The sequence below is a fragment of the Mauremys reevesii genome, linkage group 1 (genome assembly GCF_016161935.1).
Source record: "Mauremys reevesii isolate NIE-2019 linkage group 1, ASM1616193v1, whole genome shotgun sequence".
Classification (NCBI taxonomy): Eukaryota; Metazoa; Chordata; order Testudines; family Geoemydidae; genus Mauremys; species Mauremys reevesii.
In genome coordinates, this window is record NC_052623.1 from 181,030,748 (window position 1) to 181,055,137 (window position 24,390).

Here is a 24,390-nt window from a genome sequence, read left to right on the forward strand (position 1 = left end):
TGCCAGGCTGTTGGTGAACTAAGTGCTCCCACGAGAGGCTGCTTCTCCACACAGTACTGGGAGCTGGATGTCGCCAACATTGGGGGTATGGAGGAGCAGCAGGGTTGGAGGACAGAATGGGGCAAAGCAGGGAGAGGACAGTGAGAGGGAGCATGTAAAGGGCCAATGAGTGGGCAGCAGTGGTGACATGCAACTGGCTGCTGCCTGGTGCCTGCCTGCACTCACCAGCCACCACCGCTTGCAGTGCACAGCCAGTGCTGCCTGGAAACGGGATGTGGGGCAGGGCCCTGCTGGCCGAGAACAGGCATGCAGCGGGGCTGCACTGACAGACCAGCAGGGGGAGCGGTGGGCCCCACACAATGCATCTTTGCCTTGCCACCCACTCCCATTGTAGGCCACTGGCGCCCCACCTAAGGCCCCACACAATGCATCTTTGCCTTGCCACCCACTCCCATTGTAGGCCACTGGCGCCCCACCTACCTCTGGTGGGTAGGTGGCTGCCGAGCAGGGATCCAGCCAGAAGCAGGACACACCAGTAATGAGAGGGGGAGGATACAGAAAATACAGGACAATTTGCCAGTTTAAAAAAAAAAAAAGTTGGGACACCGACAGGAGAGCTTAAATATGTGACTGTCTCTTTAAAAACATGTCTGGTCACCCTACAAAGAGAGACTGAACACTGTGCTCTTCTGTGCTGGCAGGGGTCTGCTAAGTGTGAGATGGTTCTATTTACTCTAGAGCTCAGCTCCCAAAGGAGCAGTTTCCTTCTAATAAATATAGTGTCTATTTTGTAGTGGGCAGGCGACTTGATATGCCTTGCGTCTTTTCTGTACTTTAAATATTAAATACTCATCTGGGAGGATCTGTCTAATAAGCCAGAGCCAGGATGTACTATGGTCACAGAAGGGTAAGTGTCTATTCAGACATAGAAAATTACCTTGCAGAATCAGAAACAAAGTAAGGGACTGAGAGCCATATGCTATTCCCTTCCACCCCCAAGTCCATATGGCAAACTCCTGATGTCAATGAATGTGGATGAAAAACAGTTTACCACTGCATGTGGATGAAGAACAGTATATGGGCAGGAGCGTCCCCAGCTTTTTGCAGCCGGCAGGCGTAGGCGGCAGAAGGCTGCGCCCCTGCTGCAGGCAAGCAGCAGAAGGCCCGCCGCCCCCCCCCAAATGTTAGGCAGGCGCCCGCCTGTAGGCCCCAAACCAATGGCCCGGCCTGTGTGTATATGGATTCAGTCTTTGCTCCTAGTACTCTCTAGCTCCATACCCAGTAAGTTAGGGGCTGAGTAGGCTTAATATACATCTTTTAAGTTTGGAGGTTTCTGCTTCACCTTCCATCTGACTCCACTGACAACATGACTTTTCAAATAACTGCCTGTTACTTTGAGATATAGAACCAGGGGGCCAGATATTCCGCATACATACGAGACACTGCCTGGCCCATTAGAAAAAGCTGAGTTGAAAATAATATAGAAAATATGAATAAAATATCAAATAGGGTATGCAATGTCTTTGTGACTAATGTAACAGGCCTTTTGGTGCTCCTTGGACAGGACACTGAAACCCTGCTCTCCTCCTCTCCCCTCATGGCGCCAGTTAGGGGCTGCTTTGGCAGGGATCACCAAATGACACTAGTATACTTAGTCCCACAATTTCTTTTGTGGGTGGCTGGGTGAGCAATTTATTAGTTTTGAAAGAAATCCTGTGGTTTTTCTGATTCAGTTTATTTTGGGGGAGCTGTGGAAAGTAGTTCAGTAGTTTGCTCTAAGCCTAGAATCAGTTTTGGGGACAAAGTTGCCCCCTGGGAACTGGACATTAGTGTTTAGGGGATTGCTCACATGCTGTTCATGATCACTTTTGTTTCAAGACTGATTATTCCTGGGGGAATTCTGCACCACTGCACACATGCATCCCGTAAAATTTTTGTTGTCCTCAGAAAATACATTCTGCCCAAGAAGTGCTGCAGTTCTGATGCCACAGCAATTTCTGGTGGGTGAAAGGCTGAACAGCCAGCAGTATGAACCCAGCCAGCTGTTTTGGTGCCACAGAAGCCTCTTGTTGGCAAAAAGCAGAACTGTAGCACCTCTGGGGCAAAATATATTTTCAGGGGAGGGGGAGAAATTCTGTGCATGCACAGTGCTGCAGAATTCTCCCAAGAGTAAAAGTTCATCACAACACCCTGCCCACAAAGCCAGTTTAGGACAGATATAGTGGGGTAAATGGGCTGTTGGGGGAGGTCACAGACTGGGGTTTAGAATGGCTAGTGGGGGGGACAGACTGGGGCATGGGTTCAGGATCTTGTGCGGTGACAGCGTTGAGCCAGGGACTGAATGGGAGTGTGGGGGCAAGGCCACATGAGAGGGAGGAAAGCTGCAGGGATCCATGGGGATGGCGGGGCGGGATGCAGGGACAGGGGCACATGTGCCTGACTGAATGGGAGAGGCTTGGGGTCAGCCCAGGTCTGCATCAGGGAGGCTTCTCAGCTTCCTCACAATCCCATCCCTCACTTTTCCCCAAAAAACCTGTTCCATACTTCTCCCACTCACACCCAGCAACCCTCCAGGTTCACTCCAGGCTTCTTCCCTCTCCCTCAACTTCTCCATTACCTGACTCCCCCAAGCCTTTGCACTGCTTCTGACAGGTGCAGGAAATACAGTTATATATTGTAATTTAAATGAATTACTAAAAGTTCTGTATTAATATGCCTAGTAAGGCATCTATTTGTCAAAAAAAAATTTATCTGTATTGTTACAGGCATACTTGCTGACCGATATTATGAAATTACCAAAATAATTGAAACGGGCATGATTATTTTGACAAATAAAATTTGCAGAATTTTAAAATATTGAGTGCAGAATTTTTTATTGTTTGGCACAGAATTCCCCCAGGAGTAAACATATGTTTGTAAGTAAAATAAGTTGCACTGAGAATATAGTCAGTTTCTACATGACTGATGTTTTGCCTCTAACAGGAAGCAACCTGGAAGGCCCTAACATTTGCTATTGCTTGGCAGAGTGTTTGACAGAGGTTAGAAGCAGCTGAGGGATTGACTTAGCTGGGAGTTAATTAGGTATGCTCAGAGGAGAGAGAAAAGAGATGGGTGCTGAGCAGACCACAGGCCTGGAAACTGGGAAAATATAGGGGCTACCTTTTTCTGAGTTTACTACTATTAAAACTGCATGGTAGGAATGTAGCTGGAGACTTTTGTCAAGTTGCTTTCAATTTGGGTATAAGACGAACTCTTAGAATAAACTATCAGTAGAGAGGATTTGTATTCACACCTGCTTGTCTAGTGAGTTTCTTTCTCCCACCATTCTGCTCTGGCCCTGCAAGAGTCCTATTTTATTTTACATTGTACAATTGAAGGTTACACAGCAGTTATCACTCACTCCAAGTCAGATACCAAGTCTTATTTGCCAAGAAGAGGAAAGTAATCATGGGACTGTACTAGGGCCAGTGCTCACACAGTTGGACAGAGACTCAACAGGAGTGTCAGTTGAACTAGGTTCAGGTACTTGTGATTACTTCAGATTCTGAGAGAAATCTATCCACAGAATCCCTGCCCCACTGCCTGGCTTGAAAAATTATTCCACCTCAGGGCACAGCTGGGGAAAGATGCTTTGGTCTCTTCTAAGGGATTCCAAAGGACTTGCTGACAGATACTTTACTACCTGAATTAACAGTAGAGGATCTTGAGACACTTGCATGGAATGGTACAGATATGTTCTGAAAGTTTTATCGCAGTTTGAGTTCCTCCAGTGTTATACCAACATACTCCATCTGTTGTCAGAGTTGTACCGGTATGGTGCTCTGCTCTCTCCAATGTTGATATCACTCAGCTGCATGCGTGTGTTCCCTCTGTGTGCTGCCCCAGCTCTGCGCAGATAGCTGACACAGCAGACCCAACGAGAACCCCCAATAACCACAGAGTCCAGTAAGATGCAAAGTCACGTCGACTAGGTTTATTGCGACCTCGGACACAATGGCAGTTCCCCGTAGATTACTTAGTCTACCGGGCATACTACGAGAAAGTGCCTCTTGGCAATGGACCCAGCTCAGTCAGTGGCGGGAGTTTCCACTGCCCCCTCGGCCGGACAAAGACACTGCCCCAGGAATGCATTCTTATACACAGATACAAACAAGTTACACATCACACCTGACGTATTGAGGTGCAACCTTTCTACGTAGCAAGGTACAACCCCTCTACATAGCAAGGTGCTGCCTCTCACCTTGTACATGTTGGTTCGAACAAAACAACTCTATCCATCATATTACCCTTTTGCCCCTGTCATTGGGATGGGCCAGCCTGTTCTTTTTATCTGTGTGGAATGTGCAAGTATGTGAATGTTTTGATATCTGGTGTTCAGTACCTTTTAGGTACGTATCTTCTTGCAGCATCAGCCCTTTCCTTGCTTCTGTGAGCAGGGCCTGCCTCTGGCTCACAGCTTAACTTTGCTTTATGTTAGCAAAGTCTTGACCATTACTTTAGGCCTCAGGCCTCTGATACCAAGGTTTATATCTTAGGGCCTCCTCTTACTAGACCATCTTCATCAATGCCGTGCAGCATTATTACTGTGGCACTATGTGATTAAATCACCAGAAATTTTACTTTAACCCCCCTCCCACACACACAAGATTAATTTTCAGTTCATTAAGGTTATACTAGCTACAGTAGTTACAAGCTTCCTCTTATTAATGCTTCTTATCTTTTTTTTAAAAAAAAGCAAGATTGTCAGGAAAAATTGATATTCTTTTTTTTGTTTTGTTTTTTTTAACCTGCCTCAGACTGTGAAAGTTTTCTTTCAGTGAATAGTGATTCATATCTACATAAGTTACCTACTGACTAGCTAACCCATTATGAGGTTCCCATGTAAAACCATCAAATGAAAAGTATACTGAGATGAATTTTGCTGTTAACTTGTAATTTCCCTGTGCCATTAGCATGCACATGTGTAGTTACTTGCTCGCTATGATGACATCAGTGACTGATTCAGGAAGGAGAAGCCTAATGTGTTGTCAGTCCACACCCCATATTATTTATTTATTTATTTATTTATTTATTATTTTTTAAAGGGAAGGCAAAACAAACAGATCACTCCTAGTATTCTTACTACCACGGCTATAGGAAATCACTGAGGAGCAAGTTTAAAGAATGTACAAAATATGATCTATAGTACAGGTGGCTGAATTATTTGTTGTGAATACTTTTCATTGCACATTTTATCCCTGTCTGTTCACTATATTAGGGACTTACAATCCCCATCACCAGAATATCTGAGCATTTCACAATTTTTTATGTATTTGTTCTCACAACACTCCTGTATGAGAGAGTACTGTTATCCCCTTTGTACAGAAGGGGAACTCGGACAGAGATTAAGTGACTTGCCCAAGGTCACTCACAAAGCTTGTGGCAGAGCTTTGTTTTCAAAAAGGGGTATTTGAAAGAACAAGGATTTTGCAAGTGTTCATGTGAACAAAACCATTCCCACAAATATTCAAGGACAGAAACTAATGAGGGTCACTGACATTAGCCATTCAGAAATCAAATGGATGTCCAGCATGCTGAGTATAGTGCAATTTTTTTTTCTTCACCAAATGACTTCCCTAACCTGTAATGCATAATTAGCCTATGACTGATCAGCTACTGGATTCTGAGTTCAGGTCCTGCCCTTTCATTCTGTTTAGGAGCAGACTGTCTAGGCTCATGGTAAATAGTGCCTTTTTACATACATAAGGACAAATTTTCAAAGGTTCCTCAATCCAGCTTCTCTGTGTTTTGTGTGTTTTTTCTCCTCCTCCCCCCCGTTTCATTTTTTGTTTGTTTTTTGCAAGAGCTTGTTTAAATCAGATAGTTGTATTCTAATTGAATTATATGATGCACAAAAATAGTAGCTGCAATTCAAAAATGTGGACCATGCTACATAGTAGTAGCTATGACATAATTTAAGTAGAAGAAGGTCAAGATCCACCTGTTAATGAAGCACTTTGAGATCCTTATATAAAAAAGAACTATAAAAGTGTAATGCATGATTTTTACTATCTTTTAAAATAAACATATATGGATTTCTATTAAGGTGGCTATCCAGATTTAGTGACCGGAGAGGTAAATATTGACTGAAACTAAACAAAAGTCAATAGTTATCTTGCGGGACAAAGAAATCTCTGTTACTTGAAACATTAAGTCATTTGACCAGTTTCTACAGTGCATGGTCTGTTTCTAAACCTGCTGTAGCTGGTCTAGTGGCACAGATCCAACAAAGGGGTTTCTACACCCCCTTCCCCAGAACCAGTGTGGCCAACCCCCTGTGCTGTGCCAATCCCCAGCAGAAGCTCTTCTCATTTGGGTCTGTTTGCAACCAGCAAAACTGAAATCATTCTCAGGCTGTTCTAACCCCATGAATGGCAGCAGGATCAGCAGAGTGCAAAGTTAAGATTCACTGATGTATACACAGACACACATACTCCTCACTTGTGCTCTTTGCTGATCAGGCAACCCTCTGACCTGGCCCAGTACATGTGGTGTTATCCATATTGAAAACTTTTAGCAAGAACATGAGGAAAACAAAATACGGGGCCCTGATTTTAAGTGTAAAAGTTGTTCCCTGCAAACAAATATTTTATAAAAGATTTTGTGCAGGAGGGAAAAAATCCTGCATTGGAGGCAAGTAGGTTGATTCTCATTGCAATGGACATTAATGGGAAGAGGATTTTAGACCTTAGTGTCTCGCATCCCTCTCTTTCTTTCACATGTATGTCAGTGGGATCAGAATTAGGCCCCGACTCATCCCTAGAATCACGCAAATAAAAAGAACCAAGATAGTAACTCAGTGTTCTCAAATTAGTAAATCTTTTCTGCATTGAGAGTATTGATTGAATGGTGAGATTTATGTGGGGGGATTAACTTCTCCCATGAAGATTTCAGAATTTAGCTTTACCTTTCATTTCCTGGGAGATTTGACTGTGTAATTGTAAGTGTAATTGTTTGCCTTTGTCCTGTTTCTTTCCTCTTCTTACTGAGCCATCAGGTCCAGGCTTACTTAAGGCATCAAAATGAATGAGTATATGTTGTGTGACTACACAGTGACCAACGGGGCAAAAGGAGCCAGTCCAACCACCTTGTAGTTGGGATATGTAAGGGTTAAGTAAAGACCTGGGTAACGCTAGCATGGTATTAGGGAGGAAGGCACAGGCATGCACATTTCTTCGCTTGATAAAGTTGCCACCTTTTTCCCTTCCCTTCTGCTTGTTAAGGATAAATAAGCGTTACAGCTCCAGGAGAACAGTGGTTGTCTGAAGAATACCCTTTGTGTAAAGAAGTGTTATCTTCCCCCTCCCTTCCTTTTCCAGCTGCATAAACAAGCCCTTCCTCCCTGCAAAGAAATGTACCTTCAAGGTACAAATGTCTGTAGAATATGCTTAATGCTGTAAACAGTAAATAGGGTGGGGATAATTATATTCAGTATATGGGCATTCATATTACTAAAGAGTTTTTTGGGGGTTTGTAGTAAATGTGGGTATTTACATATTAACTTAGATTAAGAGAGTGTGATGTGTTTAACTCAGTGCTTTCTTGATGATCGTATGGAGGGGAACAAGTACCACAATAAAGAAGCCCGTTTACTCAATCTGCCTCTGGGTCAGCCTGCTCATTCTCTAATGCTTGTATTCCCATTTGACTCCAGACATAAGTTCAGCCCTTGCACTCCCAATCAGGTAGAAGGTCCAGTGCCAGCAGCAATGGCAGGCACTCCACAGAGCAGGAAGGAGTGAGGAGATGGCAGTGTCATTATCCTGTTCCTCCTTGCACCGGCCATCAGAGTTTGGGTTGGCATGGGAGCAGCACGCACTGCTTCTTGTTAAAGGTTGTAGCAGTAACAAAATGGCAGCTGCTACGGCGTGATGCATCTCCTCACTCTGCCATAGCATGGGAAATGGCTTAAAGCCATGATATTGTTAGCAGTATTTATTAAGGTTATTTTTAAAATTATTTTAAAGTCACAGTACACTGCAGATAATTAGCATTAAAAGGTGTACTGATACCTTGCTTGTTACCTTTTCAACAACCATTGATATTTGAGAGCTAAACTAAAATGAAGAAGGCATGAGGGGGCCCAGATCCTACGAGCAAACAAGCTACGTTATATAAAAGATACAGGGAAAAATAATCATTAACAAATGAAAGTCCTAAATTATAAATTGTGTGTGTATATGTATGTGTATAATATATGTATGTGTATATGGTTTATAATATATTTTTCAGCATTTCTCAAAATTATCTCTTCCACAGCTGGCTGGATATTGCAGAATACCATTCGGGCTTTTTTTGTTTGTTTGTATGTTTTTGACTTTTAAACAAAAATCCACAGAGTGTTTTTGTTTGGATTACTGGGAAATGGCTCTTCTTTGTGCAATATTCACAGGGCGTGCCATAAGAGTATTTGTGTGCAAATATGAGTGCTCACTAATTGTGCTGGAAGTGCTTGTCCTTTATAAAATGTCATCCAATCAGGGGGCAGAAACATGAGTGATCAAATATGGGTAGCTGATAAACAAAGACATAATCAAAGCAATTTGTTCACAAACAACCCATAGGCTGAAAAATGGAAGTATGAGTTCTGATTTCGGGCTCTCCTACACCACTCCAACCACATATTTGAGCTTTAAAATGGCCACAACAGGCTGGAGAATTGCCCACATTCAGTAGCTGCATAACACCAATGTAAATGAGTTGAGCACTGCCCAACTCGTATCACCCAGCATAGAGGAGTGCCAATGATAGGGCAGAGTAGAAAGGGGCAGTAGTGGGGGGTTGAGGCAGCAGCTGGAAGTAGGCATTCAGGGCAGCAGAATCGGGGATGGCAAAAGGGGCTAGGGTCCCTGCAATGGAAATTTTGTGGGGGCTCTGCCCCTGCATAACTCAAGGATACCGCGTGTGGAGTGAGAGAACAACCCAGAGGGGCTGGAATGGGCCCGAGAGCAGGTAGGAACACCTGGGACGCTCTCCTTCCCACCCTGCTGTAGCTGGTTGCCTTCTGCCAATTCTCAGTCCTTCCACTCACCTGCCTCCTCCCTGCTTCACACGGAGCCACCTTTGCCCCATGCAGAGCTGTACTGCTTAGTACTACAGCCAATTAGAGGCAGCAAATCAACCAATAGACAGCCTAGTTAAGGCTGTAATAAAGAGTGCAGGGCAGCAATAGTCTCTACAGCAGCCCAGAATCTGGGCAGTGTTAAGGTGTGTCCCACTCAGGGGCGGCTCTAGCCATTTCGCCGCCCCAAGCACGGCGGCACGCCACGGGGGGTGCTCTGCTGGTCGCTGGTCCCGCGGCTCCAGTGGAGCATCCGCAGGCACGCCTGCGGGAGGTCCACCGGAGCCACCTGCCACCCTCCCGGTGACCGGCAGAGCGTACCCCACGGCACGCCACCCCAAGCACGCACTTGGCGTGCTGGGGCGTGGAGCCGCCCCTGGTCCCACTTCAGCTGGACTACTCAAGGGCTTAAAGTTAAGCATGTGTTTAAGTGCTTTGCTAGATCAGGACCTAAATTACTTAAACAAGTACGATTGTAAATAATTCAGAATAAAAAAGGACTTAATCAGAACGTTAGACTAGCCAGAAAGAATACAATTTATTCTCCCCCCAAAAAAGTGGTACTCTCTGCACATTTCAGAAAAGTAACAAAACAGGAAATCAGTGCAATAGTATTTCTAGTGCTCCATGAAGTTACTCACATAGTCAGACTGATTGGATACTATTATATGCTGCTTGTATGAAACTGTGAGCTGGACTACCCTTTTTTGATATATGCATATCTATATAAAGATAAAACTGAACGTAAGTAATTTCACAGGCTCATCTGAAAAGCCTGATTTTTTTTTAAAGATCAACCAAATCTCTCAGCAAATGATTTCCAAAAATTAAAAGAAAAAATGTCACTAATGAGCCCTGCAGAAGATCTAAAGAAAGAATGAAAACATAATCACGTAAGTTCAACAGGGGAAAAGTCCCTAGACTTATGTGCCATGTTAGCAAGTTTATCTGCAGAAATCATTAATAATAAAATACATCATGACAGATGGGCACTAATGTGATAAAGTTGCTGAAAACACAATGAAAACCCACTAATGTTATGTTGTTGTATATCAATAGAGGCTTTAGGCTGCTGAGCTCTGGTCTGAATTTATTTGACATAATTAGTAGCTTGGGCATCTGTAAGGTCATTTTCATTATTTTACAGTGTGCTAAAGCAGTAATTTTGCTGAAAATATCAGGAATGAAACTCAAATACATGCATCCACAGCTGGCCAGCACATAGAGAAATGTACTAATTTTAAGGTCTAGGAACAATTCTAAAAATTACTATAGCCTTTTATTCAACTTAAATTAAATGTCTAAATTTTCCATAGCCTGAAAGTATTACTGCCTAATCAGTCATGTCATTTTGTAGTAAGCAGGTCACACCATGTCCGTTACAGAACAACATACCAATAGGATGCAAATGAAAGATTAGAAACAAATAAACCAAAAAAACCCCACAGACAAATGAAGAAAACTTAATTCCACTCTCAATAGGCTATTTAAAGTGATGCCCACCTTTTCAAATGAGAAAAAAACTAGCAGCTAGTTGGCAATACACAGCTTTTAAAAAATGGTAAATCAATAGAGAAAGATAGCTAAAGCTGATAGGTTGGCAGCCTTCAAACAAACAATGAACTGCTTACATCTTCTGCTCAGTGTATATGAGACTTTGGGGTGGGAGGTTGCTCTGCTGCCATTCCTATCAATAGGAAGCTTACCAATAACTTAAATGAGAGCAGAGTTAGCTGACAATGAAGCATATTTGAAAATGCTACCATTTGATTGTAGCAAGTTCATAATTCAAGGCCCATTTTATGTCTTTTCCTCAGGTAACACAGGGCTTGAGTATCATCTCCCCTATTGTGTGGAGAGAGGAGCCAGTTCAGGAACATCTGGGATAAGGATGGGAAGCACAAAAGAGGGGAAGAAATGGCTCTCTGGCATTATCTCCCTTTCCCTCATCCAACAGAACCCCACTGGCGGTTGGTGCTTTAACAGGTGTCAAGGAGCTGGGTAAGGGAAGGGTCCTGAGGCATCTTCCCTTCTCCCCCTCCCCACCCTTACCCTAAAGGGGATTGTGTCTCATAAGATAATGTGGAGCCAATCAGCATTTGCTAATGCTTATCTTACTTATTGCTTCTCTACTTGTTGAAAACTTCTCTGCAAATAGGGTTTGAAAGTAGCAGCCAGTAGTGAGAGCATGATGTGGAGGGAAGGGGGCCCAGAAAGCTGCTGAGATGCACTGACTCTAGGCACTGATATCCCCATTCTCCACAACTATTCGAAGAGCTGCTCAGATCTTGGGACCTACAGGTTTCGCAGAAGCCAAATTCCTTGCTTGTTCTGTAGCTGGAGGCAAATCTTCTTCAACAGAATACTTTTGAGGAGTTTTAGTCAAATTTGTGGAGCTTCCAGTAGAATTTATCCTCTTGATGGAGCTATCCACAGAAAGAGGTAATATGGTAATTGCTCCCAGTCTTTATCTGTAGCCCTGCTCCATCCCCTTCATAAAATATCTCCCAGTCCTTACCATGCTGCCTCTGCCCACCAACTGGCTCCGGCCCTTTAGCCTCTTCTCTCACATTATCTCTTCTATCCTTCCCCATAGACTTTGCATTCTCATCCTATATGCTTAATCATAACCTTGATTCTTCCTTCAACTTGTCTTCCTGACAACTTGTCAACTTGTCTGTTATTATTTAGGCCTTGATCCTGAAAACATGTATTCCCCTGCCTACATTTATTCACTTCAGTAATACCAGTGATTTGCATGGTAGTTTTACACAATTAAGAATATCAGAAGTTGACTCTCTATTTTTGTCATTTAAAAATGAGTCCAATATGAGGCAGGTTTTTCCAGTAAGCAAATCTGAGAAAAGGAAGCTAGCAACAACCACTGTTGATCTTTCAACTGTTTACCTTTAAAAAAAAAAACAAATAGAATTTATGCCTGTCTAGGGCCTGATTAAAGTTCAATTCAAACTTGTCTTGACCAGAAAATAAATTGCCTATGGATCCTGAACAAGGTTTTTCACACACTACAAAAATGTGTATGTGTACAGATGTATGATTTATGAAAGTATTGATTCCTTTGTTAAATAATGAATTACATGTCCTACCACTATATTATTTATCAAATTTTTTGTCATATAATTAAATTGTCACATAATGGATTGCATCCATATAGATTCATTAAATATTAAAACCTACATGTGACACTGCTCACCTTTTCTTTGGCTAACTACATATTTCCTCTGTTCTTTTCCATTAAGGTCAATAATAGCTGTTCTCCACCCTTATCATAAAAGTTGTAGTGACTGCTTGCCAAGGTTGGAAATCTTTTTATAGAAAGCAAGCCCCTACATCTTGTAAGATTATGTACTTTTAGCCTGTGAGTTGGCTCTTCAGCATGATCTTGACTCTGCCCAATCAGCATTTAATCTTAATGGCTAAGGAAACTTTTTGCTACTGAACGAGTTATTCCATCAAGTGTTTCCAGGTGCCAAAGTGAGCAAGGCTGCTGAAGAGTAAGGGGATGATCAGACTGAGATCAGTGTTTCTCATCCTGTAAAGGATTCTTCTTCTTCTAGTAGTGTCCCTATTGATGCTCCACTGTAGAAGCACTTGCATCCCTGTGCTGCTGATCGGAGAACTTTGTAGCAGTATTGGCCCACACATACGCTGTGCCTCCTCATGCTGTGCCACGAGGCTAACCAGCCTTGCGCAGGTGAAGCTTCCTCAGCCGCCCCTACCTAGAGCTATTAGCTATGGGTTCGTTGGATCATTAACGCTATTGTTCAAACGTAACTAGTTACTAATCTTTCTTTATTTGTTAGTTTAGAGTTTCCTTTGATTTTTCTTAGATAAAGTTTTTGGGGAATTTTTTATTTCTTCCCTTCTCTGGTGACTACCCTAGTGTGGGGTAATGTCCGGTTCACTGGGATTTTTTTTTGATGGGTATAACCCCCCTTCTGGGATGCTACCTGATGTACTGGGGTTTCACTGAGTCCCTCCTGCTCCACCAGTCTGGATTCCCTCTCCCTGTTTTGCTGAATTAGGTTCCCCGGTCTCTTACCACACACGCACAAGCAGGTAGGGCCACACCCAGCTACAGATACAGACTGAAGTCAGCTCTGTGTGAGAGGATTCACCCAGCACTCACGTGCACACCTCTTTTGGGGAATAAACCCAGAATAATACTGTCTTGCGCTGTTTAAAAATATTTGCACAGTGCAAGCTCCTAAAAGTTCACCCTCTTCCTCAGTGTGAACAGAGATATGCACAATTTCTTGCCCCCCACCCCCAGTTAGAAATTGCACAAACTGGGTATAATAATAAAAAAAACAAATTTATTAACCATAAAAGGCAGATTTGAAGTGATAGCAAACAGACAGGGCCGGCTCTGGCTTTTTTGCCGCCCCAAACAAAAAAACAACCCTGCGCGGTGGCTGGAGCAGCAAAGGGGCAGGGGGAAACAAACCTGCCACTTGGCCGAAGCAGCGAAGGGGAACAAACCTGCCAGCCAGAACAGCAAAGGGGGAGGGAGGGGGGGAACCAACCGGCTGGCCAGCCAGAGCAGCAAAGGGGTGGGGTGGGGGCGGGAAACCTGCTGGCTGATCGGAGCGACGAAGGGTGGGGGGTGGTGAAACAAACCGGCCGGCCGGAGCGGCGAAGGGAAGAAAAAATACCTGCGGGGCGACGGGAGCGCGGGTGCAGGGGGACTCCCCGCCCTGCACACCCCGGGCAGTGGAGTGCACACCCCAGCTAGCGGGGCGGGGGAGGGGAAGAGAAGGGGGCGGCCAGGGCTTCCTTAAGCGGGGCGCCCGCCATGTGGCCCCTCCCGCCGCGCCGCCTGCTGAGAGGGCTCTGCGCCGCTCCGGGGGGCAGGCAGGGAAGGACGCGGGCTGCCGTGCCGGGCTTGCTGCAGACCTGGCACTGCTCCCAGCAGCTCCCCTCCTCCGCGCCACCGCCCCCTACAGGGCAGCAGGAGCAGCAAACCAAAAAGAAGAAAACCTGTAGGGGCGGCAGAAGTGGCGAAGCGCAAAAAAAAAAAAAAGGATTGGATGGAATGCCGCCCTTTGGAATCTGCTGCCCCAAGCACCAGCTTGCTCGGCTGGTGCCTGGAGCCGGCCCTGCAAACAGAACAAAACAGATTACTGAGTAAATAAAACAAAACACGCATACTAAACTTAAGATCTTAAAGAAACTGGTTTCAAGAAGTAATTTCTCATCCTAAATGTTTTTGGTAAGTTGCAGAGTTTCAGTAGCTTAGAATTCCAGTTATTTCTTCTTACAGACTGGACTCCAGTGTCAGTCTGGACTCACCTCTGCCTTTCCTTTCAGGTTAGTTCCTGTCTCTCGCCAGGTTTTTTCAGCAGTCCTTCTTCTTGGGTAGGCAATGGAGGAGAGTCCAGATTAATCCCTCCCGAGCATTAAAAAGGATTTACCTAAGGCGAGAAACCTTGGTTTGATCCCCATCCCCCTACAGTGGAAACGTATCAGCAGTATCCAAGATGGTATTTTGTATCAGGTGACAGGACCACGTGACCTGGTAGTGTCACAGCTATATCCCAGGATGCCTCTCAGGAATAAGAGAGATTAGTATCTTCACAGTCTTATTGTTTCTTCCTAATGGCCCATCAAGGCTGTGATGGCCAGTTGTCTGGTGGGTATCTCCCAAATACACATACAATTGTAATTGTTACATAGTCAATATTCCTAACTTTAGATACAGAAATGATACACTGGATAATCACATTCAGTAAATCATAACCTTACCAATTATATGTTTCAAGACCCATCTTGCATAAAATATACCTTAATTAGGCCATATTCATATCATAACCATATTTCTATGAAGACTATGGGGTGTAATGTCACAAGGTGCCTCTCATGTAAAGAGGCCATCCTGGTAAGGGACAAACATTCTGATTATGTCCATTGCCTCGGGGAAAACCACATTCCCCAGAAGTCGTGGTGTTTTTGTTAGCAGCTAAAGCCGTGATCTCGAAAGGACACAGAGCTCAGACTTAAACTTCTTCTAATGGAGGCAACTCTCCAGCCTCCTTCAGATCTGCATCAGGATTCACCGAGAAGGTAGGAATCTTCACCAGAGCCCTCCATATCCAAAGGTGATAAACCTAAAGCCATGAGACACTCACATAAGGCTTCAAAACAAGAGAGCAAGCCCTGAACCAGCTGGAAAAGATCCTCAGCACATTGGATATCATTGGTAAAGACAGCACTGAAACCATCCAAATGTGGTACCCAGAGCTCGCATGGTACCATCCCAATGGAGCACGTTGATATACCTAAAGACCCAATGGGAACAGGCACCAAAGCAATTGTACTGACTGGGAGAGAGAAGGATAAAGATCATGCTTTGGGGAAGGCCTCCCCACTACAGGAAACAACCTTGGTACCAACAACAATATGCCAAACAATGCTGGAGCATTTACCCTGGCCTACAACATTGATCCTACTAGTACTGTCATCTCTGTACCAGCAGCAACCACTGGTACCAACCTCCATGGCACAAAAGGATTTTAGATACTCGAATGACCTTGCAGTACCTGAAGTACTGGAGTCTTTTTTACTTGGTACCAGGGCTCTGATACCCACTTTGCCCCGAACTCGAGAATCTCCACTGGCAGCATGCCATGCACCTTCTGACCAGTGGCCAATGCCAGGTGCTTCAGATGGAATGAACAGAACAGATAATCATAATGAGATACATCCCTTGTCTCCCATTCCCAGCATCTGACAAACTGAGGCTAGGGACACTTCAGAGCATGGTTTTGCATCCCTGCCCATCCTGGCTAATTGCCATTGATGGACATATCCTCCATTAACTTACCTAGTTCTCTTTTTTTTAATCCTGTTATAGTCTTGGCCTTCACAACATCCTCTGACAAAAAGTTCCACAGGTTTACTGTGTGTTATGTGAAGAAATACTTCCTTTGGTTTGTTTTAAACTTGCTGTGTATTAATTTCATTTGGTGATCCCTAGTTCTTGTGTTATGAGAAGGAGTAAATAACACTTACTTATTTACTTTCTCCACCCCAGTCAGGATTTTATAGACCTCTATCATATCCCTGTTTGTGACTTTTCAGCTTGGAAAAGAGATGACTAATCTTATTATTTTCTCCTCATATGGAAGCTATTCCATATATTTTTCCATACAACCTTCCTATGAAAGGACACCTTAGTTCCTGCCTCCTCTCACTGATTTGGAGCACATAGTGTACTCTGGTAAGTATATCCCTAATGAAGGGGTGATTTGAATTTATTGGGGACAGTGACCCAGCAAGGGGCCTGATCATTGGAGATTAGGCAGGACCAGAAACCTATTTTGGAGAGGCGAAAGGAAAGGACTGGGGAGCAGCTCAGGAATTTATTGGAAATTTGCAGAAAGAAACTGAACTCTTGATGTTTAATCAACCTGAATCACTTAACCTTTTGAGATTTGCCCTTTACTAACATTTGTACTTACTCTGCTGTAAAACAAAATTAAAGTTCTTTGTGTTAAGGACTGGAAGATTAAATAAATGATGTGACTCTCTGAATGTTCTGCAGCTGGTTTTACTTCCAAGAGTTGCCTTGGAACACGAATTGTGAGTAGAGCTAACCTGCAATTGCTATTCAGTTCAGTGGGAGTTGCCAGATGTTTAGTGACTCTCAGGATTTGGTCCTAAATTCTTCCAGTTTAATGATCTTAATACTCTGTGTAATCCTGTTTAGAGTGGTTAGGTACTGCAGTGATGGCAATATCATCCTAAACATTTCCTCATGACTTTGTGCACAAGCCTATGAAAACCATTTCTTGTAGCCTCATGGAAATCAACCAAGCTGTTGCATTGTGACCTGCAATGAACAAGTGTTGCTTCTATGAACACAAGGTGAGTAATGAGATAAAAGAGCACTGTAATCTCTTGCAGGGGCTCTTAAGAACAAATATGTTTCCCTAATTATTTAACTGATTTATAGCTCACATCCTCTACCTGTAATTTACTGTTTCAGCTTTCGGTTGTGTTATTTATAAAATTTCCTGTGTAAAAATCGAAGCAATTCTCAGGCTACCGTACTGAGTTAGTTATTGTTCTTTGAGTGCTTGCTCATGACGATTCCATTCTAGATGTGTCCACGCCCACATGCACAGTCGTCAGAGATTTTTGCCTTAGTGTTATTCGTAGGGTTGGCAGTGGCGCCCTCTGGAATGCTGCATTCATGCATCGGTATATTAGGTGCTGCCAGCACTACACCCTCTCCATTCCTTCTTACTCCCAGGATGGTTGGTCCAAGCGCCTTTCCTCTTGCCTCCCAAGTGGATATAGGTTTTCTCTCTACTCGTCACCATTGTTCTTTTGTATAGAGTTGTTTACACAAGTTAGTTAGTCAGTAGGTGTTAAGTACTGATAGTTAGCAAGTTAGTGTCCCAACAGGGCCTTAGCCCTGGGATGTGGCATGGCCTGGTCCCTGGGTTAAGCCTTGTTCTGTCTGTGACAGGTCTGTGCCTGTTAGCAATTCCCCACAGCAGCTGCCTCAACTGCTTGGGAGAGTCGCACATCAAAGACAAGTGTCGCATCTGCAAAAACTTTTTTGTTCCAGAACTCAAAAAGGATGCGATATTTGTTTAAGGGCCCTCCTAACAGAGGCTGCACTTTGCCAGGGGTCAGAGCCTTCCCACTCCAACTCTACGCTCAGTACCTCAGCGTTGGTGAGAAATGCACCACTGGCACGGGGGCCTGCCTGGCACTGCTCCCCTTTGCTGGTGCCGAAGAAGCGCCTGAAGAAACAAGGCTCCCCAGCACCGAGCAAGGAAGCACAAGGAGCATTGGGCAAAGGACCCAGTTAGAGCCGCCCTCCCATTCTGGAGCCCCAAGGGAGTCCCTCCATAGACGCTGACTCCGTGGGTGCTCCAGGGCCATGGAAAAAAATTGGTGGGTGCTCAGCACCCACCGGCAGCTCTCCGCCTTACCCCCCTGCTCCAGCTTACCTCTGCTGCTGCGTCCTGCTTCTCCCCCCTTCCTCCCAGTGCTTGCACCACGAAACAGATGATTTGTGGGGCAGGGAGGAAGGGGAGAGGAGGGGGAACATGGCGTGCTGGGAGAAGAGGTGGGGCAGGGATTTGGGAGAAGAGGTGGGGCAGGATTTGGGGAAGGGATCCAATAGGGGCAGGGAGGGGGTGGAGTTAGGGTGGGGAGTTTTGGGATGGGGTTGCAATTGAGGCGGGGCCAGGGGCAGGGAAAAGATGGAGTCAGGGCAGGGCCAGAGGTAGGGGGGCATGGGCACCCACTGGCGCCAGAGAAAGTTGGCACCTATGGGTGCCTCTCCTGGACCCCTCAGCCTGTCCAGGGATCCTCCTCTGACTCCTGGGAGCAATGGGGCACCCACACATTTGGCAGAACAATCGACCTCCGAGGCCCTCCTGGTGGCCAGGGACCAAAAAGCCCTCCTGGTGCCACGCACGGCATCAGACTCAGCTAAGGCTCCCCGCTCAAAGGGCAAGCCAGCCATCAGACACCCTTCCCCACCCCCCCGGGGGTATCCAAGGACCATCAGTCTTCGGAGTTGAGGCAGCAATCCTCATCTCTGCAGCCGAGATCGCCAACTGCTTGACTCACGTCTCCCGCTAGATGGCCCAGGTCACCGGCACTGCACTCATGGTGCTGGCAGCAAGGTATCGGTCTCCGTAAGCCCAGCATTGATCATTTTCCCTCCAGCCAACACCTCAGCACAGATCTCCCTTGGTGCACCTTTCGCCGGTTCGGGACAGATCCCATTCATGGTGCTGATCTCCCCACCTCCAGCACCGATGTTCAGAGAGGCAGCGGTCCCCCTATTTGGATGCATCACTCTCCTATGGTTATGGTCAGCCGCCAGACTCAAGCATCCACGGCCCCACCCTGGTCACTGGAACGGGACTCATCTGGGTTGGAGCTGGACTTCAGCGCCTCGCCTCGATATCAGCAGCCCATAAGGGCACTCAAAGCTGCCTCAACTCTCTTGGTGCCCTTCTCACACCATCCCTCCCTCACTGCCCCCAAGAAACAACCCCCAGCACTGATGGCACTGGGCTCAGTGCGCAGAGTGGAATTGGAGATTGGGGTAGAGGAGCAGGTGCCCACCCCGAAAGAATTCTCCCACCCAGGGGACAGTGCCCCAGAACCTCCCCCAGTGGTCTAATAGTCCTCGTTGCCAGACGAGGCAGTAGCAGGACCCTCACAGACCAGTTCACCGATGACTTTAAGGAGCCTCAAGCCTTACTTAGAAGGACACTGGCTGTCAAATAAACTTTTCTCCCAAAAAGACCTCTTGGGGTCTTTATTTTTCAGCGTAGAATTGGTTTGCCCCTGCCTGTCCCTTTCATTGGCCGCAGATATGAGCAGCGACCCAGGGGTATAGAGGTATTCAAACCCTTTGGCAGGGAAAAAGTACTTCTTTTCAGCCCACTTGGGGGTGGGCCGGATGGAGGGCGGGGTTTGCCAGAGACCCTTGGTGATCTTTAGAACCTCTTTGTGTACCGGCAGCACGACCCATGAGGGGGCTGCTGCTGTAAACACATTGAACAGAGAATCAGACTGCTCTGCCATTTCCTCCACTTCTACACACAAGTTCGAAGCCACCCTTCTAAGTAACACTTGAGACTCCTTAAAGTCATCCGTGAACTGGCCTGTGAGATCAACCTGGCCTCCATCATTCCCTCCCTGGATCCTGGAGACTGATACGCTGCCCTCAACTTGAAGGATGTTTATTTTCATATCTACCTCATCCCAGGGCACAGATGGTTCCTCTGTTTTTATGGTGGGTTGGCGTCATTTCCAATTCATGGCACTGCCCTTTGGACTGTCATTGGCCGCATGGGTGTTCACAAAATGCATGGCACCAGTGGTTGCTTACCTGAGCCTTTGAGGTATCCGGGTCTATCTGTATCTCGATGATTGGGTCATCAAAGGCAGATCTCGGGATCCGTACAAAGGAGCCTCGATCTGGTATGTTCCACTTACCACGACCTGAGCCTGTTAATAAACTAAAAGAAATTGACTGGCGCAACGGATAGCGTTCATAGGGGTGACCCTCAACTGCATGTGAGCCAGAACCTTCCTTCCAGAGGCCAGTATCCAAGCCATGTAGGACCTGATTTCTCATGGGGCCACCCACTCACCATCGCTGGCACCTGCCCGAGGTTGTAGGCCGCATGGCACATGTACTTATATGGTCCGTCATGCCTGGCTCCATCTCCGGCCACTGCAAGTGTGGTTGGCATTGGTCTACATCCCTAATAGACATAATCTAGACCGGGTAGTCAGGGTCCCGGATCACATACAGCCATCCCTTGAATGGTGGTTGGGCCCGGATTGGTGTTGGCGGGCGTTCCCTTTGTGGCCCTGTCCGCTTTGCTGACCCTGGTCTCTGATGCCTTGATCCTGGGCTGAGGAGTCCACGTGGGCAAGCTCAGCATGCAAGGTCACTGCTAATAGGACAATCATTCCTTCTGCATAAACTTCAGAGAGCTAAAAAGCAGTTTGCTTAGCCTGCCAGGCTTTACTGCCCCCACCTGGAGGGCAAGGTGGTATAGTCCGATGATGGACAATACTGCCTCGATGTTTTACATCAACAATCAGGGCGGAGCCAGGTTGTCAGTCTTTGCTGAGAAGCACTCCATCTCTGGGACTTCTGTGTGCAACATGCAGTTCATCTGGTGGCTGCGCACCTTCCCGTGGCCAGGAATATATCACCTCAGCAGGACCTTCTCTTCTCTCCATGAGAGGTTGCTCCATCTGGAGGTGGTCAGTGTGATCTTCCAAAGGTGGAGAACTCTCCAGGTGGGCTTGTTCGCATCATGCCAGAACAGGAAGTGCCACGTGTTCTTCTTGATTTGGCAGATAGACGGGCTCCCTGTCAGATGCCTTTTTGCTCGCATGGTGGGGGGCTCTGATGTATGCCTTCCCACTGGTGCCGCTAATCCACAAGGTTCTTACAAAGATCAAACAGAACAAGGCAAAGGTAACCTTATAGCCCTGTCTTGGCCTTGCCAGCACTGGTTTGCTGTCAGACCTTTCGGTGGACCTTTCAGTGGCCATTCTGCTGCAGCTGCCTCTCTGTCCTAGAACCACGGCAGTCTTCTGCACCCAACTTGGCGGCACTGCACCTGACTGCCTCTCTGTGACATGTTGAATGTGGAAGAACAGGAGTGCTCGGCATGTGTCCAGAAGGTCATGTTGGGAAGCAGAAAGCCCTCCACCAAGGCAACCTACAAGGCTAAATGGAAAAGATTCATGTGCTTGACCTCGGACCAGGGTATCTGGCCCGAACAGGCCTTACTGCAGTCGATCCTGGACTACCTTCTGCATCTCAAGCTCCAGGGCCTGTCCCTGTCATCGATTATGGTCCACTTGGCCACTAATTCAGCCAACCACCCTCCATTCCAGGCTAGGTCAATCTTTTCTCACAACATGACGGTCCAGTTTTTGAAAGGTTTGGAGTGACTCTACCCCCACATCTGGGACCCGTTGCTCCCTGGGACCTGAATCTCATGCTGTCGTGGCTCATGGGTCTCCCCTTCAAGCCTCTGGCTTACTGCTCCCTTCTCCTTTCCTGGAAGGTTTCTTTCTTGGTTGCAATAACATCTGCCTGCAGGGTTTCTGAGATTAGGGCGCTTACCTCAGAGCCACCCTATACGGTGTTCTACAAGGACAAGATCCAGCTGCAGCTGCACCCAGCCTTCCTGCCCAAGGTAGTTGCACAGTTTCATGAGAGCCAGGACATATATTGTGACAAAGTTGCTCTTCTACCTTGGTGGGTCCTGCGCTTATTGGCAGATTTGCTCACCTCAGTGATCTTCCTCACAGTCTTGGTCAACTTCTCCTGTGTCTGATCAGGAGTGGGGAGGTTTGGGGTGAACCCAGGCCTGCCCTCTACTCCGGGTTCCAGCCCAGGGCCCTGTGGTTTGCAGCTGTCTATGATGCCTCCTGTAACAGCTGCATGACAGCTACAACTCCCTGGGCTACTTCCCCATGGCCTCCTCCAAACACCTTTATCTTCACCACAGGACCTTCCTCCTGGTGTCTGATAATGTTTGTACTCCTTAGTCCTCCAGCAGCACACCCTCTCACTCTCAGCTCCTTGTGCCTTTTGCTCCCAGCTCCTCACACGCACTTCCTCTCCTCTAGCTCCCCCTCGCCTGACTGGAGTGAGCTCCTTTTTAAACCCAGGTGCCCTGATTAGCCTGCCTTGATTGGCTGCAGGTGTTCTAATCAGCCTGTCTGTCTTAATTGGTTCTACCAGGTTCCTGATTACTCTAGTGCAGCCTCTGCTCTGGTCACTCAGGGAACAGAAAACTACTCATCCAGTGACCAGTATATTTGCCCTCTACCAGACTCCTGTACCCTACTGGTTTGGATCTGTCACAATATTTACTTGTCTTCTTTCCAAAAGCTCATAAGTTGGAGGAGGAGCACAAATTGCAATCTCTGGATGTCAAGAGAGCGCTAGCCTTCCACATCAAAAGGGCCAAGATGCTCTGTAAATTGATGCAGTTGTTCATTGTGGTGGCAGATAGGATGAAAGGTCATCCAGTGTCTGCTCAGAGATTTTCATCTTGGGTCACTGCCTGCATCCATTGCTGTTTATGATCTGGCAAAGGTGCCTTCACCAGCGATTGTAACTGCCCATTTGAGTAGGGCGCTCGGTAAGCATCCAAGTGCCAATCTATCCACATGTTTAAGTCTCATTATGCACTTATCCAGCAGGCCTGAGATTATGCTGGCTTCCGAATAACAGCGTTGCAAGCCGCACGTCCGTGAACTCTGAGCCCACCTCCATAGATACTGCTTGTTAGTCATGTAGAATAGAATCGACATGAACAAGCACTTGAAGAAGAAAAATGGTTACCTACCTTTTGTAACTGTTCTTCGAGATGTGTTACTCATGTCATTTCCATTACCCGCCCTCCTCCCCTCTGTTAGAGTTGCTGGCAAGAAGGAACTGAGAGGGTGTAGGGCTAGTGGCACCTAATATACTGACACATGAGTTGCAGCACTCCAGAGGGCACCACTACCAACCTTACGGAAACCGCTAAGGCAAAATTTTCCGATGACACTGCATATGAGCGTGCACACACCTAGAATGGAATGGACATGAGCAACGCATCTCAAAGAACAACAGTTACAAAAAGTAGGTAACCATTTTTTCTTAATGATCCTGTTCCATCAGTTACTTTGCTGCTAGAGTTGAGTTTATTGTTCATTTAGGGCCAAATCATCACTTGCAGCATCCAGCCCGAGTATCTAAGCTTGGGCAGATGTGAAGGGAGGGGCGCATTTTCCTTCCCTCACAGGGTCTAAAGCCATTCTGTGGAGGCTGCTTGACAGAAGTAGACCTCTAGGCCCTAGCTGAGGTTGTGGGGTGGGGAGGAGAAAGGGAAGGAGCCTCTGATTCTGGACCTTCCCCATTTGTAGGCAGCTCCCATTCTGTCCCCACACATGCCTTTTGCCCCCGATAAACTTTCCTGGAGTGGAGCTCTGTGCCATACAGGGGATGCATACCCCTTGTAACCTCCACAGCTCTGTCTTCATTATGAGCTGGGGTTGATTGATTCCCAGTTTGCTAGACGTATTCACGCTAGATCTCATCGAGCTAGTGTCCAAAAATAATAGTGTACCTGTGGGAACACTGGCAGTGGTGAGCAGTGACACAGGCTAGCAAAGCTGAACACAAACCCTCTTGAACTCCATGGATATGTGCTGTGGGTAGCTAGCCTGTGTCACTGCTGCCTGCACTGCTGTGGCTACACTACTGTTTTTAGCACACTAGTTCGATGAGATGTAGACATATACATGAGTGGGGAATCACACCCCTAGCTCATAGTGTAGCCGTAGCCTCCCTTGCACAGTCAGACTGTCAACTGCACAGAAGCAAAAGCAGCATTAGTCCCTTGACTGGAAGTGAAAAATGCCAGGATATACTGCTAAGCACAGTGTGCTAGCCTAACAGCCTTGTGAACAATGTGTCCTTTACTGAGCTGGGCATATCTAATGTGTACATTCTGGCATAACTTTTATTCTATAGGTGAGAATGTAACTAGAAAGACATGTAATATGTGAAATAGAAAAACTCTTAGCACATTTTTCCCCAAATTAATCTAGGAAATTTCCCTGACTATACATTTTCCCCTTGTCTTATCATTTGAAGAATGATGGAATAGCATATGAACATAGATAATTTAGAGTGTTGCCTCACACTTCCTAAGTGTGAATCAACCTGTTATGCAAAATCTGACACTTTTGATTAGCCCAGAGAT